Source organism: Curcuma longa, chromosome 18 (assembly GCF_044706935.1).
Source record: "Curcuma longa cultivar G26 ecotype Majalengka, Jawa Barat chromosome 18, ITB_CL_G26_1.1, whole genome shotgun sequence".
Taxonomy (NCBI): Eukaryota; Viridiplantae; Streptophyta; class Magnoliopsida; order Zingiberales; family Zingiberaceae; genus Curcuma; species Curcuma longa.
The window spans coordinates 6001902-6014849 of record NC_133878.1 but is presented as its reverse complement, the minus strand read 5'-3'; the positions used below and the strand labels follow the sequence as shown (position 1 = coordinate 6014849).

Below are 12948 nucleotides of genomic sequence, written 5' to 3'. Positions count from 1 at the left end.
TGACCAGACTGGATGAAATGGCACTCAAAAGGAAATCAGATCTTCATGCAATCATTTGATACCTTGTAGGAACCTTAATGTAGCAGGGAACATGTGAATGTCTGAAATCTCTGTTCTGTCTTGAGACATCAAGGTGGCAACTTGTAAGGTTAAGGATGAGAGTGGGTCTCATTCTGGAAGATAACTGTTCATGTTCAATCACTTGTTTACTGTGCAGGAAAGACAGATACTGAGTGAGACAAAAATGTTCAGTAAAAATTCCAAATGGCAATGCACTTTTACTGTGCAAATCAGTGTTGGTCAGTTTGTCAGTGGTGGAGGAGTAACAATTAGCTAAAAGGGTTCTTCTTGAGTATAGGTTGTTCTTGAACATGTTAAGTTGGTAGGATTTGATTGGGATGATTGGAGTTGATGAATCATGTGAATGATGCAAAACTGATTGCCACCTTTCAGGCCGAGGTAGGAAAAGGTACAATTTTCAAAAATAGACTTTGAGTTTCTTTTATTTTTAACTACACCTTGTATTTTTTGCCCTAAATACCCTCCTCTCTTGAGTCTCTCTCTTTGTCCTCCTCTCCATTCTTACTGACCACCAACTACCCCAGGCTTTCTTTTGCCTCCTTTTCATCTGTTTCCTCTTCCTTTGCTCCACCAAGATGGATCGTCATTGTCTTTAGATGCTATTATAGATACTGCATATATTTAGTGTTCTGGTCTAAATACGAGAGTGAGTTAAATTCTTGACAGATCACATATAATTTACTTTTATGATGAAGCTGAAGGAATCAGTTAGAGGAGTTGACTAGAGGAATCGATTGAAGGAATTGATAGGAAAAATTAGCAAGAGAAATCGACAAGAGGAGTTGATGAGAGGAATCGGTTGAAGGAATCGACAGGAGGAGTCAGCAGGAGAAATCGATAGGAGGAGTCGATAGGAGAAATCAAGAAATTGACAAGAGAAATCAACTGAAGGAATGAGTAGGAGGAATCAACTGAAGAAATCGATGGGAGTAATTGACAGGAGAAATTACCATTGCCTTGAGATGCTATTATAGATACCGCATATACTTGGTGTTCCAGTTTAAATACGAAGGTAGGTCAAATCCTTGACAGATCATGCGTAGTTGACTTTTGTGATGAATCAATAACAAGACGAAGTCAACTGCAGGAATCGCCTAGAGGAGTCAATTGGAGGAATCGACTGAAGGAATCGATGGAGTTAATTATAGGAGAAATCAACAGGAGGAGTCGATAGAGGGAATCGATAGGAGAAGTCGGCAGGAGAAATTGACAAGAGGAGTCGATAGAAGAAATCGGCTCAAGGAATGGGCAGGAGGAATTTACAGGAGTAATTGACATAAGAAATCAGCTACAGAGAAGTCGGCTATCCTTGAGAAGACTTAACAAGATGTTAGAATGAGACCAAGACATACTTTGAAGTTGTCCCTCCGATGTTCAAGTCAGAATAGTGTACAAAAAAAAAATGAATGGCAAGTATGAGAATGTTGCTAGGCTATTAGAAATTGCAAATCTTTGGTTGAAGAAGTGAAATACCTTTTATAGAGGAAGGAACCCACATCTTCATTAATGTGACTTTATCTTCAACTCTAATGGTTGAGGTCTCATGAGTACGAGAATGTTGCTAGAATATTACAAATTGCATATCTTTGATTGAAGAAGTGAAATATCTTTTATAAAGGAAGGAACCCATGTCTTCATTAATGTGACATTTCCTTCAATTCTAACGGTTGAGGTCTCATCAGATGAGTTATAACAATCATTACCTTTCAAATCAAGGAACAATATGTTGGGATAGTGCCCTCAAAGCATTGTAATTGGATTATATTTTTAAAAGCGACATTTATCATTGAATATATTTTATTTTGAATATCATAGCAAAATCCTTAGTTTATTGGATGTACCCATAATTTAGTATATATAAGAGTTATATATACAAGAGGATTAAATTATGGATAATAAACTTAAATTAAGTCTGTGATAAAATTAATTAAAGTATGGGATCTTTAATTAAAACATCACTAATGCGGCCCATGAACATTTTGAATGTGACTGTCTTATCCGGACCGTCGATATGGAGACATCTAGATGGGGGCATTTATATATAATGAAATTATGTAGGACTTGGACCGATTTAATTAGAAATTTCATAATAAATTCTGTTATACTATGAAATTTAAATTAAATCATAAAGATGATCATATATGGATATATCTTAATCCTTAAGTAATTATAGACTCCTATTTATTTCTATGTGATTCTTAATTTGCTTGTTTAAAGTTTGCAATTATGCATTCTCAACACTTGCATTTTAGATTTACATTTGAAATGAATGGCTGGGAATATAAATTTACAAATATGGAATCCATTCCTTCTTGCGGGAAGCAGAATGATAATTCCCTCATTTGTTAATTCTGAAACTGAGTGTTGAGCCCAATTTACTTATAATAGAATTATAAATTGAACCACTCACTAGTGGATTAATGGTAAATGAGATTTAAAAACAATTGGAGAGGTAAGCGGAAAATTTTCTAGCTCTAATTGTGAATTATCTATGGAGGATTAATCCGTATGTAATGATTATATCAATGGACGACTTTTTTCATAGAGTAAGATATTCTATAATAAAGAAGAGTGCAATTCCATATTTTTAGTGGAGTAATAATGGAATTAATAAATTGAATAAATTAATTAAAGAGTTTAATTATTTATCCAATTTATTGAAGCTTCTTATTATAGGTCCATGGTCCCCAGTACGTCTTCTTTATCAATGACAATTTTTATCAATGACAAGATAAAATTCAATTTAGAAATCAAAGGTAAAGATGAAAATTTGTTTCCATAATTTCAAGGGCTTGGAGATAAATTAAATATGAGATTTAATTAAAATTATAATTATGAGATAATTATAATTGTTGGATTATTATGGTAATATCCAAAAGAATATTAATAATATCTTTAATATATTTGGAATATATTAAATATTATAAAAGGTAAGTGAAGATCTTTTATTTTGAGAAGAAAATCTTTTGATTTTACCGTGGAAAATAAAGGGAAAAAGGATTTTGGAAATCCTTCAAATAAATCGGTAAATCTTTGATTGATCTTTCTTTTAATAAAGGATCTTCCCTCGTTTTTAAATAGCCACTCTCTCCCTCTATGTTTTCACGAGTTGAAAAACAACGTAGAGTGAGAAAAATAATAGATTTCTAAGATTTATATTTTGGAGTGCCCATACACTACCGTCAATAGAAGGATCGCACTGGAAAGCTGTGGTTTCTACGCACTTAGAATTTACGAAAGAGGAAAACTACAAAGAGGTTAGTTTTCTAGAAAAAGTTTTTTTTTTGTAAATTTAAGTTATTCATTGATTTATATTCATATGTGTTGATTAATAATTTGTGAAATTATATAATCGCTTCCGCTATATTTCGATCCGATCGAGAAATGATAATTTGTATCACCGGAATCGTTCCGAAGGCTCATCGTTTTTCCTACACAATCACGTTCCTTAAATACTCAAGTATGACTTTAAATAAGTAATCAGTAACTAACTCTTTGCTTCATGCATACAATTGCTTGTAACTGATACAATCTTTCATTTGACTTTTTATGACTGACATAGTAGATAACTGCATTGGTAGTCTAACTGCTTTGACATAATATCAAGTCTTTGTTGAATACAATACTATTGAACTCGACCAAGCTCTCAGAGGCTCCGAGTCTTTTCTTATCTTGGATCTTTATAATGGACACAATATGGCTTCTCTATGTGATAGATCTAAGTTTCGAGGAGATGATCCAAGTTTTTTTGTAATAGATACGAGTCATAGGGAGATGATCCAACTTCTTGATGTTGGATAATTCTACATGATAGAAATATTGCTATTGTTGATGATATGTGTTTATGTTGAGGAGGGACAGTCGTATCGTCGCTTCCGATTCACCCCTCACTCATTCGTTCCTATTTTTATACTCCTACGCCTTTTACACATTGGCAAGCCTCACACATTGGCATAGTTTAAGGAAAGTTCTAGTTCACTCTTCAAAGTTTGTTACTTTTTGAAATTAACATATATTAAGGTGGTTGTTTTGCTTAATTGAAATTATTGATTGCTAATTGGATTTCAATTAGGAACTAAATACTCAATTAAACCTTTAACTAACATTTTACAAAATTACAAGATAATGTTCATTTATTTATCGAGCTTGTTTAAATTTTTTATTAAAAACCTTATAGAGCTTGAGCCGAACTTAAGCTTGTTTATGAATATTATTCGAGCTTTTAATCGAGCTCAACTATTAACGTTGTTATTTTTATAATTTATATTAATTTTTTTAATTTCTTTATGAAATTTATATTATTTCTTTATTTTTTAATATATTATGAACACTCGATTTGAAAAAAACAAAAAATTTATAAAATTGTTCATGAATATTATATATATATATATATATATATATAATTTTTTACAATTAAATTTTATATAGGTTAATGAATAAATAAGTTTATTCATAAATATTAACTAACTGAACTCATATAGTGTTTGAACTTGTTTATTTTATAAATTCTTTTACAATTAAATGAACAAATATATGAACTTTATTGAATCAAATAAATATTTGATTCATTTACAACTCCAATTGAATGTCAATTTAAACATCCTCCTCCCATGATCATAAATAACTACATCTTTGACATTGTTGTTTTAAAGGCCTTTAAAATTCATAATAACAACATTAACTATAAACACACTTACATTGAACACTAGCATGTACCACAAGATTCGCAAGAACAGTCGTGGCGGCTACCAACTCTACCATTCCAGTTTCAATATCATTTCACAGAACGGTTGTGGCACAGATTTATAAAAAAATAATGATAAATAGAGAATTAGTAAAGAATTTTAAATAAATGTATAAATTACATTAGTAATAAAAAATAAAATACATAAAATCATAAAAAATTAATACATCAGTACATAATTATCATACAATAATATTATAATGAGAAGAATACAATAAAAATTATACATTCTCAAAGCTAATACCACGAAGAACTCCTTAAGTATCATGTTAATTAAATTGATCTTCAACATATGGGTGTCGATATAAATTATTGACTTTGTAATAATGTTTCGTATACCCAACTTATCAAATCTGTTTTTTTTCCTTTAAATACAAAACAAAACATTAAAAAAAAAAATCAAAGCAAAATCAAATCTGCCTTGAATGCAAACAAAATAGTAACAAAAAAAAAAAAAAATTCAAAGTCCATTCCGCTGTTCTGTTCCGTTCCATGCCTTTTTTACCGTTATAATGCCCAAGAACGCCGTCCATAGAAACCAATATTATTTACTAGAAATTTGACACGGCATGAGTTGTTTTGGTGCCGGAACACCCATCTCGACTGTTCCTCTCGTCCGTTCTGACGACCATGGAAGAATCTGTCTCCTGATAATAACGAAGTTATCCAATTTAAAAAAATGATAAATTCCAATTAGTTCCATTGACTATCTTTGGAGGTGATCGGTCATTAGTACGAGAAATTTTCCATCGACTACCCAAAAATAAATCCAGGAAGTGCAAAGTTTTCCAATTCAACTGCATCTGCAAAAGGTTGGAACCGCCAACCTAGCGGCCCCCCCACCCCGGCCCCACAAGGTTTATGTGGGGGAGTAAATCACGGTGAATGCGGGACTGGTAAGGGCATAGTGGCGCGAGGAATTGGAAACATGACACATTTTGATGTTATCGCATGTGCGCCATGAAAATTGGCCAAAAGTTATCCAATGCAAGTTTTCATTTGAAGTTGTTGGATTTAAAAGTGCATAAGTTTAGGGGGGAAAATTGAATTTTGATTTATTATTTTACTTGAGAGAAATCCATCAGGCCATCGAATTAATGACGACCCATGTTCGATCAGCAATTCTTCTACTCGAGCAAAAGCGTTGTCAAGATTCGAGCACACTATAAAATCCTAATAAATTAAGCAGCATAAATAAATAAATGCGAATTACTAATGATGATTGATTCGTAGGTTAGGTATTGAGTATATCAATATTTTTGCCACGTAATAAAATCTCTGACTTGATCAAAATGGGTGACACATATGGGTGACACATTAGATCCATTATAAAATGAAGTTGGAAGATCCATTGTAAAGTCATAGTCTCTTCCTTACTCGAATCCTTTATAGAAAGAAATCAGATTGTTTTCCCCTAAATTTGATCCATTGTAGAAGTTGGATGGTTTTCCCTTAATTACTCAAATCCGTTATTGAAAAAAATCGGATCATTTCTCTCCAACTCAGATTAAAGAAGTCATATCAGCTTTAATATTTTAGATCTATATGAGAAAAGACTCAGAATCTTAGAACGGAATTCCATCGACTTTGAAAGTATTGTTAACCAAGCAGTTACGTCGTCATTATAAATATTTATTGCATACAAAACTCAAATGAAAAGTTGCTTCAGTTATTGACATTTTTATAGAAAAAGACAGTTATTATATACTTATTGGAATAGCTAAGGGATGTGGATTTTCTTTATCCTCTTTTGCGTAAGGTGAAATTCACCACCTCAACGGTCCCACACGGTCGATTCTATGACCATCTGTGAGGAGGTAAATCGAAAAACTGCAGTTGATCACGATGAAGAAGGATATTGTTCGGCTTCACTGAGATTTGAACCCTTAGAATTTTCTTTATCCTGAAGGATATGGAGGGACCGTTAGATAATTATTAATAATTATTATTATTGACCTTAAAAAGAGGAGATAACTAGAAGTAAAATAACTTCATGCAATTGAAATTACTAATCAAACGTAACTCATCTAAATAATAATTATTATTATGAATGCATGAAAATAAAAATATTATACATAAATTGGTCCTCTCTCTATCTATAAATAGAAAATATAATAATGTTCCATCGTACGAATGAATTGAGTCCTTTCATAAAAAAAAAAAAGGAAAAAAAGAGAGAAACCAATATATGTAAAATAATTGCATTACAATGACTTCTTCGTCAAACTCAGGTATGTAAAACTTATAGATTTCAAGATATGTTTTATAAATGTCGCGACGCTGGGCTGAGTTGCTACGTCGGCCGCTACGCTGGCCCGATGTCGATGCGACATGTCTGCCCAATGACGATCGCGACGAAGGCCAGAACGAAGCCGCGACACCTATCGCAATGCCTGCAATTGTTGGGATCAACACGGCTGCGACATGAACAACGACGCCGATCGCGATGCTGATAGAGATGCGGGCCGCGATGCTAATCGTGACCCTGGCAGTGATCGCGATGCCCGCAATGACCGTGATGCCGGCAGTGACACCGATCGTGATGCGAGTCGTGACGTCGACCGCGATGTCGGTCGTGACGCCGCGACGCTTGTCTTGACGTCGACCACAACGCGGTTGCGACACCCACCACGACATTGGACCAGACGCCGATGCGACTCGCAAGCCGCGATGCTATAATGTGAACTTGACTTATTCAATCACGTTGTAGCAGCTACAAAACTGTAGCTGCTACAACACGGATTTGACTTATTCAATCACGTTGTGGCAGCTACAAAACCATAGCTGCTACAATGCTGATTTGACTTATTCAATCATGCCATAGCAGCAATGGTTCCATAGCTGCTACAACACAGACTTGACATTGTAGCAGCTATGAAACTGCGGCTACTACAACATTGACTTGAATTGTTCATTTACATTCATGTTGTAGCAGCTACAGTTCCGTAGCACAAACTTGACTTGTTCAATCATGTCGTACATACTACAGTTCCGTAGATGCTACAACATATACTTAACTTGCTTAATCACATTGTAGCAGTTACGGTTTCGTAGTTACTACAATACAGACTTGACTTGTTCAACACAGATATGAAGTTGTAGCAGCTACGTAACCATAACTACTACAACGCGAACTTGAACGCTTTAATCATGTTGTAGTAGGTACTTATCCTTAGTTGCTACAACACAGACTTATTTAAGTCTTCTATGTAGCAGTCACAGTCGATATGAAAATGAAACTATAAATTAATACTAAAAATATTTAAATATTGAATACTTTAAATGTAAATATATAATAGTCTCATGTTGTATTGTAAGTGTATAGCTCAGTCAAATTACATGCATCAAATATTTACTTTAAACCTCATAAAAAATGCTCATAATTTCATTATAACAATCATGATATTTACTTACATATTTCAAACCTCATACAAAATGATACCAAGTTCATTGTAAGCATCATACAAAATGCATATAATTTCATTGTAACCACGTATTCAAACTGATGGAGGATTCCTACAAGATCGACGATTATGACCTAGCAATGAACACCTTGTACACCTTTTTTGAATTTTACCACTGTCTACTTTCAATGTGTGTCTTTCGTCGTCTTCCTAGTTGTACACGACACCTAGGAGGGAGTGAAGGGAGATCAATGGGTCGACGTATCCAATACTCCTTACTTCTAGTTCCATGTATAACCATCATTGTGTGTGTTTCTGTAGTATAATATCAAATAGTTTTAAGGATCTAGATGAGCATGCCCAATTACACACATTGCATGAGAACATGGGAAATCATGAAGTCGAACTTACAACATGTACAATGTCTTTCAAACCAATCACGACATAAATACCAACACTGATGCTTACTTGGGATTTTGTATTAGAACAAGGGTGAATATTGTAATGCGTGCCCAAACTGTTGTACCTTTTTAGTAGATTTTTGACATAGGGAGTCATCCTGGTTATTAATTTTCACCGATTTATCTACGAAAATGAAACCATTCAGACAACTTTCTATAGATTGGTAATTAACATGCAAGCTTCAGGATTACGTTCATGCACTCTAAACCATTAGTAGATAACATGTGGAATCTATGTCCAAGAAAGTAGGCATTAGCCCATTTCTCCTTCTTCACTTTCGCAACCCACTCATAGCTTTCAATATGGTACATCCTCATCTTATCCATGTACTCATTATAAGTGAGCTTAGTGCATGCTCGTGTTGCTGCCCATAACAACTTTGCAGCCTCTCTATCTTTATCATATGATACCAAGTTCTTGGATAGGTGTACAAGATAGTAACCATGGTGTGACTCTAGAAATACATTCTTAATAGCATGTAGTATGTCAGGATTTCTATCCCTTATAATTGATATGCATTTATCCCCTATTATCTCATTTCAAAGTTCGGACAAGAAGCATTCCCAAGCAAGCCTACTCTCAATTTCTTTAACTGCAAAAGCTATTGGAAATAATCCATTAGACTTGCTTGACAATGATGCCCTTGATTGATGGTTTGCTAAGTGGATGAGGAAGACATCCACTATTACTCGATGCTATCGATATAAGATAGTAAATCAATAGAAATTGATGAGTCCTTGAAAATAAATAAAGTGAGTTACAAAAGGAAAATAATATAAAATTTTTTATGAATAATAAATAATTTAGCTCTACTAGCTAATATTGTAGCAGCTATGAAATTATAGCTGCTACAACGTGTTTAGACCATAAACTAGAGCATTATAGTAGTTAAGATTTTGTAGCAGCTACAATACTGTATTTGCTACAACAATGACAGTTAAATATCTACTATAGAGAAGGAAGATATTCAGACACTCAAATGAGAATTAAATTAATATTAAAATCTAAACCCTAAATAATAATATGAGACGATGAATAGTTAAAAGATAAATAATAATAGAAGATTATCACATAAGAACACACTAAGATTATGGGCAAGAATAAGATTTTTTTTTTCTTATATGTCTAATAGCTTTAGACAAGTTTAGAAAGGAAGCTTAGGATGATCGATGAAGATGATGAAGGGCGAACAAGGGATTTTGAAGAAGAAGGGTTTGAAATGTTCGGGGTTTTTAAGAAGTACAAAATATTAAATGTATTGAGTTTTTTCTCGCCCACCTAACTAATTTAGGATTAATTTAGGATTTTAACATGAACCAATATGCAAACTAATCAAACTTAATCGAAGAGTGAATTGAGGACAGAAAGATAAATGTAGGGGATAAGTTGTCTTTTTATAGAATGCTTTTTTGACATAAAAATGTATTTTTAATTATTTTATTTTAATAAAATAATTTATTAAAATAATTATTTTAATAAAATAATTTATTAAATTAATAAATATAATTGGTTAATTTTATTTTTTTTAAATTTTAAAAAATATATTTTTAATAAAATAATTTATTAAAATAATTATTTTAATAAAATAATTCATTAAATTAATAAATATAATTCATTAATTTTATTTTTTAAATTTAAAATAAATTATTTTTAATTTATAAATATTTAAAATAAAATTTATTGAATTAAATAATTTGATTTTAATTAGATTTCATAGTACTTTTTAATTGACTTAGTTTTAAAATCGGAGGGTAATCATGGAAAAATTTTTGTTAACCTCAGGAATTGTAGAAAATCTTAGGCTGCCAAGGTAATCAGATTACCGGGTTATAACTCATTTGCTGATGTGGCGGTGATGTTGTATTACTTGGGAATCAATCATAACCTAACCAAGGTTATCAACGATAACCTTGGACAGATAACCAAGGTTATCAATGATAACCGCTAATCAAACACCCCCTTAGAGTATTGATAATACTAGGGGCAAGCCGTCTTGTTTGAACTTTGACACGGAGAGGAAAGTTTTGTAGGCCACATTGTTTTCATTTTGCCCTTTGCCATCAAAATCAATAGGGCAACAAAACTCCAAACTAGCTTTAAATAATGCTCTAAAGGTGCTGGATGCAGCCACGCTACCCTCCTGTCAGTGCTCATCTTCTCGTCCCCTTCCCTGCTTCTAATTATGTGAGATCATTTCAGTGATGATCATGCTCTGCATGAGACGACATTCAAGATCCCATGAGGTTGACCAGTGTCGTCTGTGCATCCTCGAGACATAAAAAAAAAATTTCATTTAATTTCACATGTTAATCACTGAAGATGAAGATGAAGATGAAGACAAGGAAAAATAATAATTAAAAGGATGATCTGCATGGTCTGCCATTGTCATTCACCAACCAAACCAAAAGGCTGCATTTATCATCACAATTAACTTTCTCGTGCCTTAATCGTGAAATAGTTGAGTTAATTAGTGCGGGATAATTTGTTGAAGTGGATAAGAGTTAAATTTCAGCGAAGTCAAGACAATGTCTTCTTTCGTAATGATCAACTGCAGCTTCCCGATTTACCTCCTCATAGATGATCATGGAGCCGACCGTGTAAAACCGTTGGAGTGGTGAATTCCACATTTTGCTAAAGTAAAATGATAAACGAGGGCAACCTGAGAAGTGATGTGTTCATATATATTGTTTTTATATGTCTTTTCAGTCTAAGCTATGTGCTACATTTTCATCGTATTAGCTATTTAAAATGAGGAGAACCATAAAGAAAGATGTAATCTTAGAGCAATGAGTGAATGCTTTGAAGAGAATGAATTGTTTCAGGTGTGTAAAAAATTCAAGTGTATAAGATAAAATATCATTCTTGAAAATTCATTCTTGTATTCAAAAGATATGTTACAATAGTGAAACCTCCTTTTCGATGTGTTTATCTTAATAATTTACACATCTCAGTTATTAAATTTTATTTTTATATTTAAATTCAATGTATCTCATTTGTTCTATTTTATATTGGCATATATTATGTATGATTGTAGAAAAAAAGATTTGAGATGAGAAGTGGATGAATTTGAGATTTTTGAATGAATGCATAAAAGGAAGATACATGAGAGTTTGTGAACAATAAATCAGCCTGAGTTAGTGTAAGTCAACATAATTAATTGTTCATTAATATTTTATTATATCGTATTGACATCTCACTTATTTGTTTTTATATTTATTAAACTAACATAAGTTATTGTAATATAACAAAAACAATATAAAGAGAGACAAAATATTGATGATCACTCTACTTTCCTTTATTCAATCTCAAATCATGGCGTGATATGGTGGGTGACCCATGTATGGGGAGGGTATATGAATTTGAACGCAATCAACACTTTGAAAGATCATACAATGGAAATTCTAATAACAATATGCTCCAATTAAAAGAACAAAGAACTATCACAAGAAATTGAAGACATGCATGCTACTAGTAAAAGGACGGAGGAAGAAATTATTGAAAGTAAAAAAAAAGTAGAACTCATTATCACAAAAAATAGACAGAGGGAAGAAAAGTTTATTGAGGAAGGTAGACAAAGAGAAACAAATCTCAAGGAGAAAATTCTTAAGATGATTCAAGAGGTGGGATATATAAAGCATTTGTATATAGGAGGATCTAGTCCTCGTGAGCATCACGATAGATGAAAACAAGATTAAAGTACTTGTGGTGGAATTTAAAATTTTATCAATTACTTATAGTTTGATTAATGGTTAAATTTATTTGGATGACGTGAATATTTATTTATCTCAATGTTAATTGTATGAAACTTTTGGATTAGAAATTAATTATTTTAAATATTTTTAATTTATTTGAAATGTGTGATTGCTTGTAATACGCAGATGAGAAATATAGAAATAGAATATAATATAAATTTAGTGATAAATTTAAATACAAATTTATATATGGATTTATAAATAGAATTGTAAATGAACTTATAAATAAATTAAAATTATATTTGATATGTTATTGGAGATAGACTAATGACGGATTTAAAATAAAATTAGAGATGGAATTTATATATGAATTTATAAATAGAATTCTAAACAAATTTATATAAACAGATTACAATTATACTTGTTATGTAATTTGAGACAGATTAAGGACGGATTCAAAATAAAATTAGAGTCAAAATTTATATTTGAAATTAATTTCATTTGGTCAAATAAAAACATATTTATAAATGATTTTTTAATCCATTTCTGAAATTAGAGATGAAAT

General features: G+C 32.1%; 1 pseudogene; it reads left to right on the top strand.

The window, feature by feature from the left end:
• The first annotated feature begins 7249 nt into the window (after window positions 1–7249).
• Window positions 7250–12374, top strand: LOC141812148 (uncharacterized; annotated as a pseudogene).
• Window positions 12375–12948: the final 574 nt, after the last annotated feature.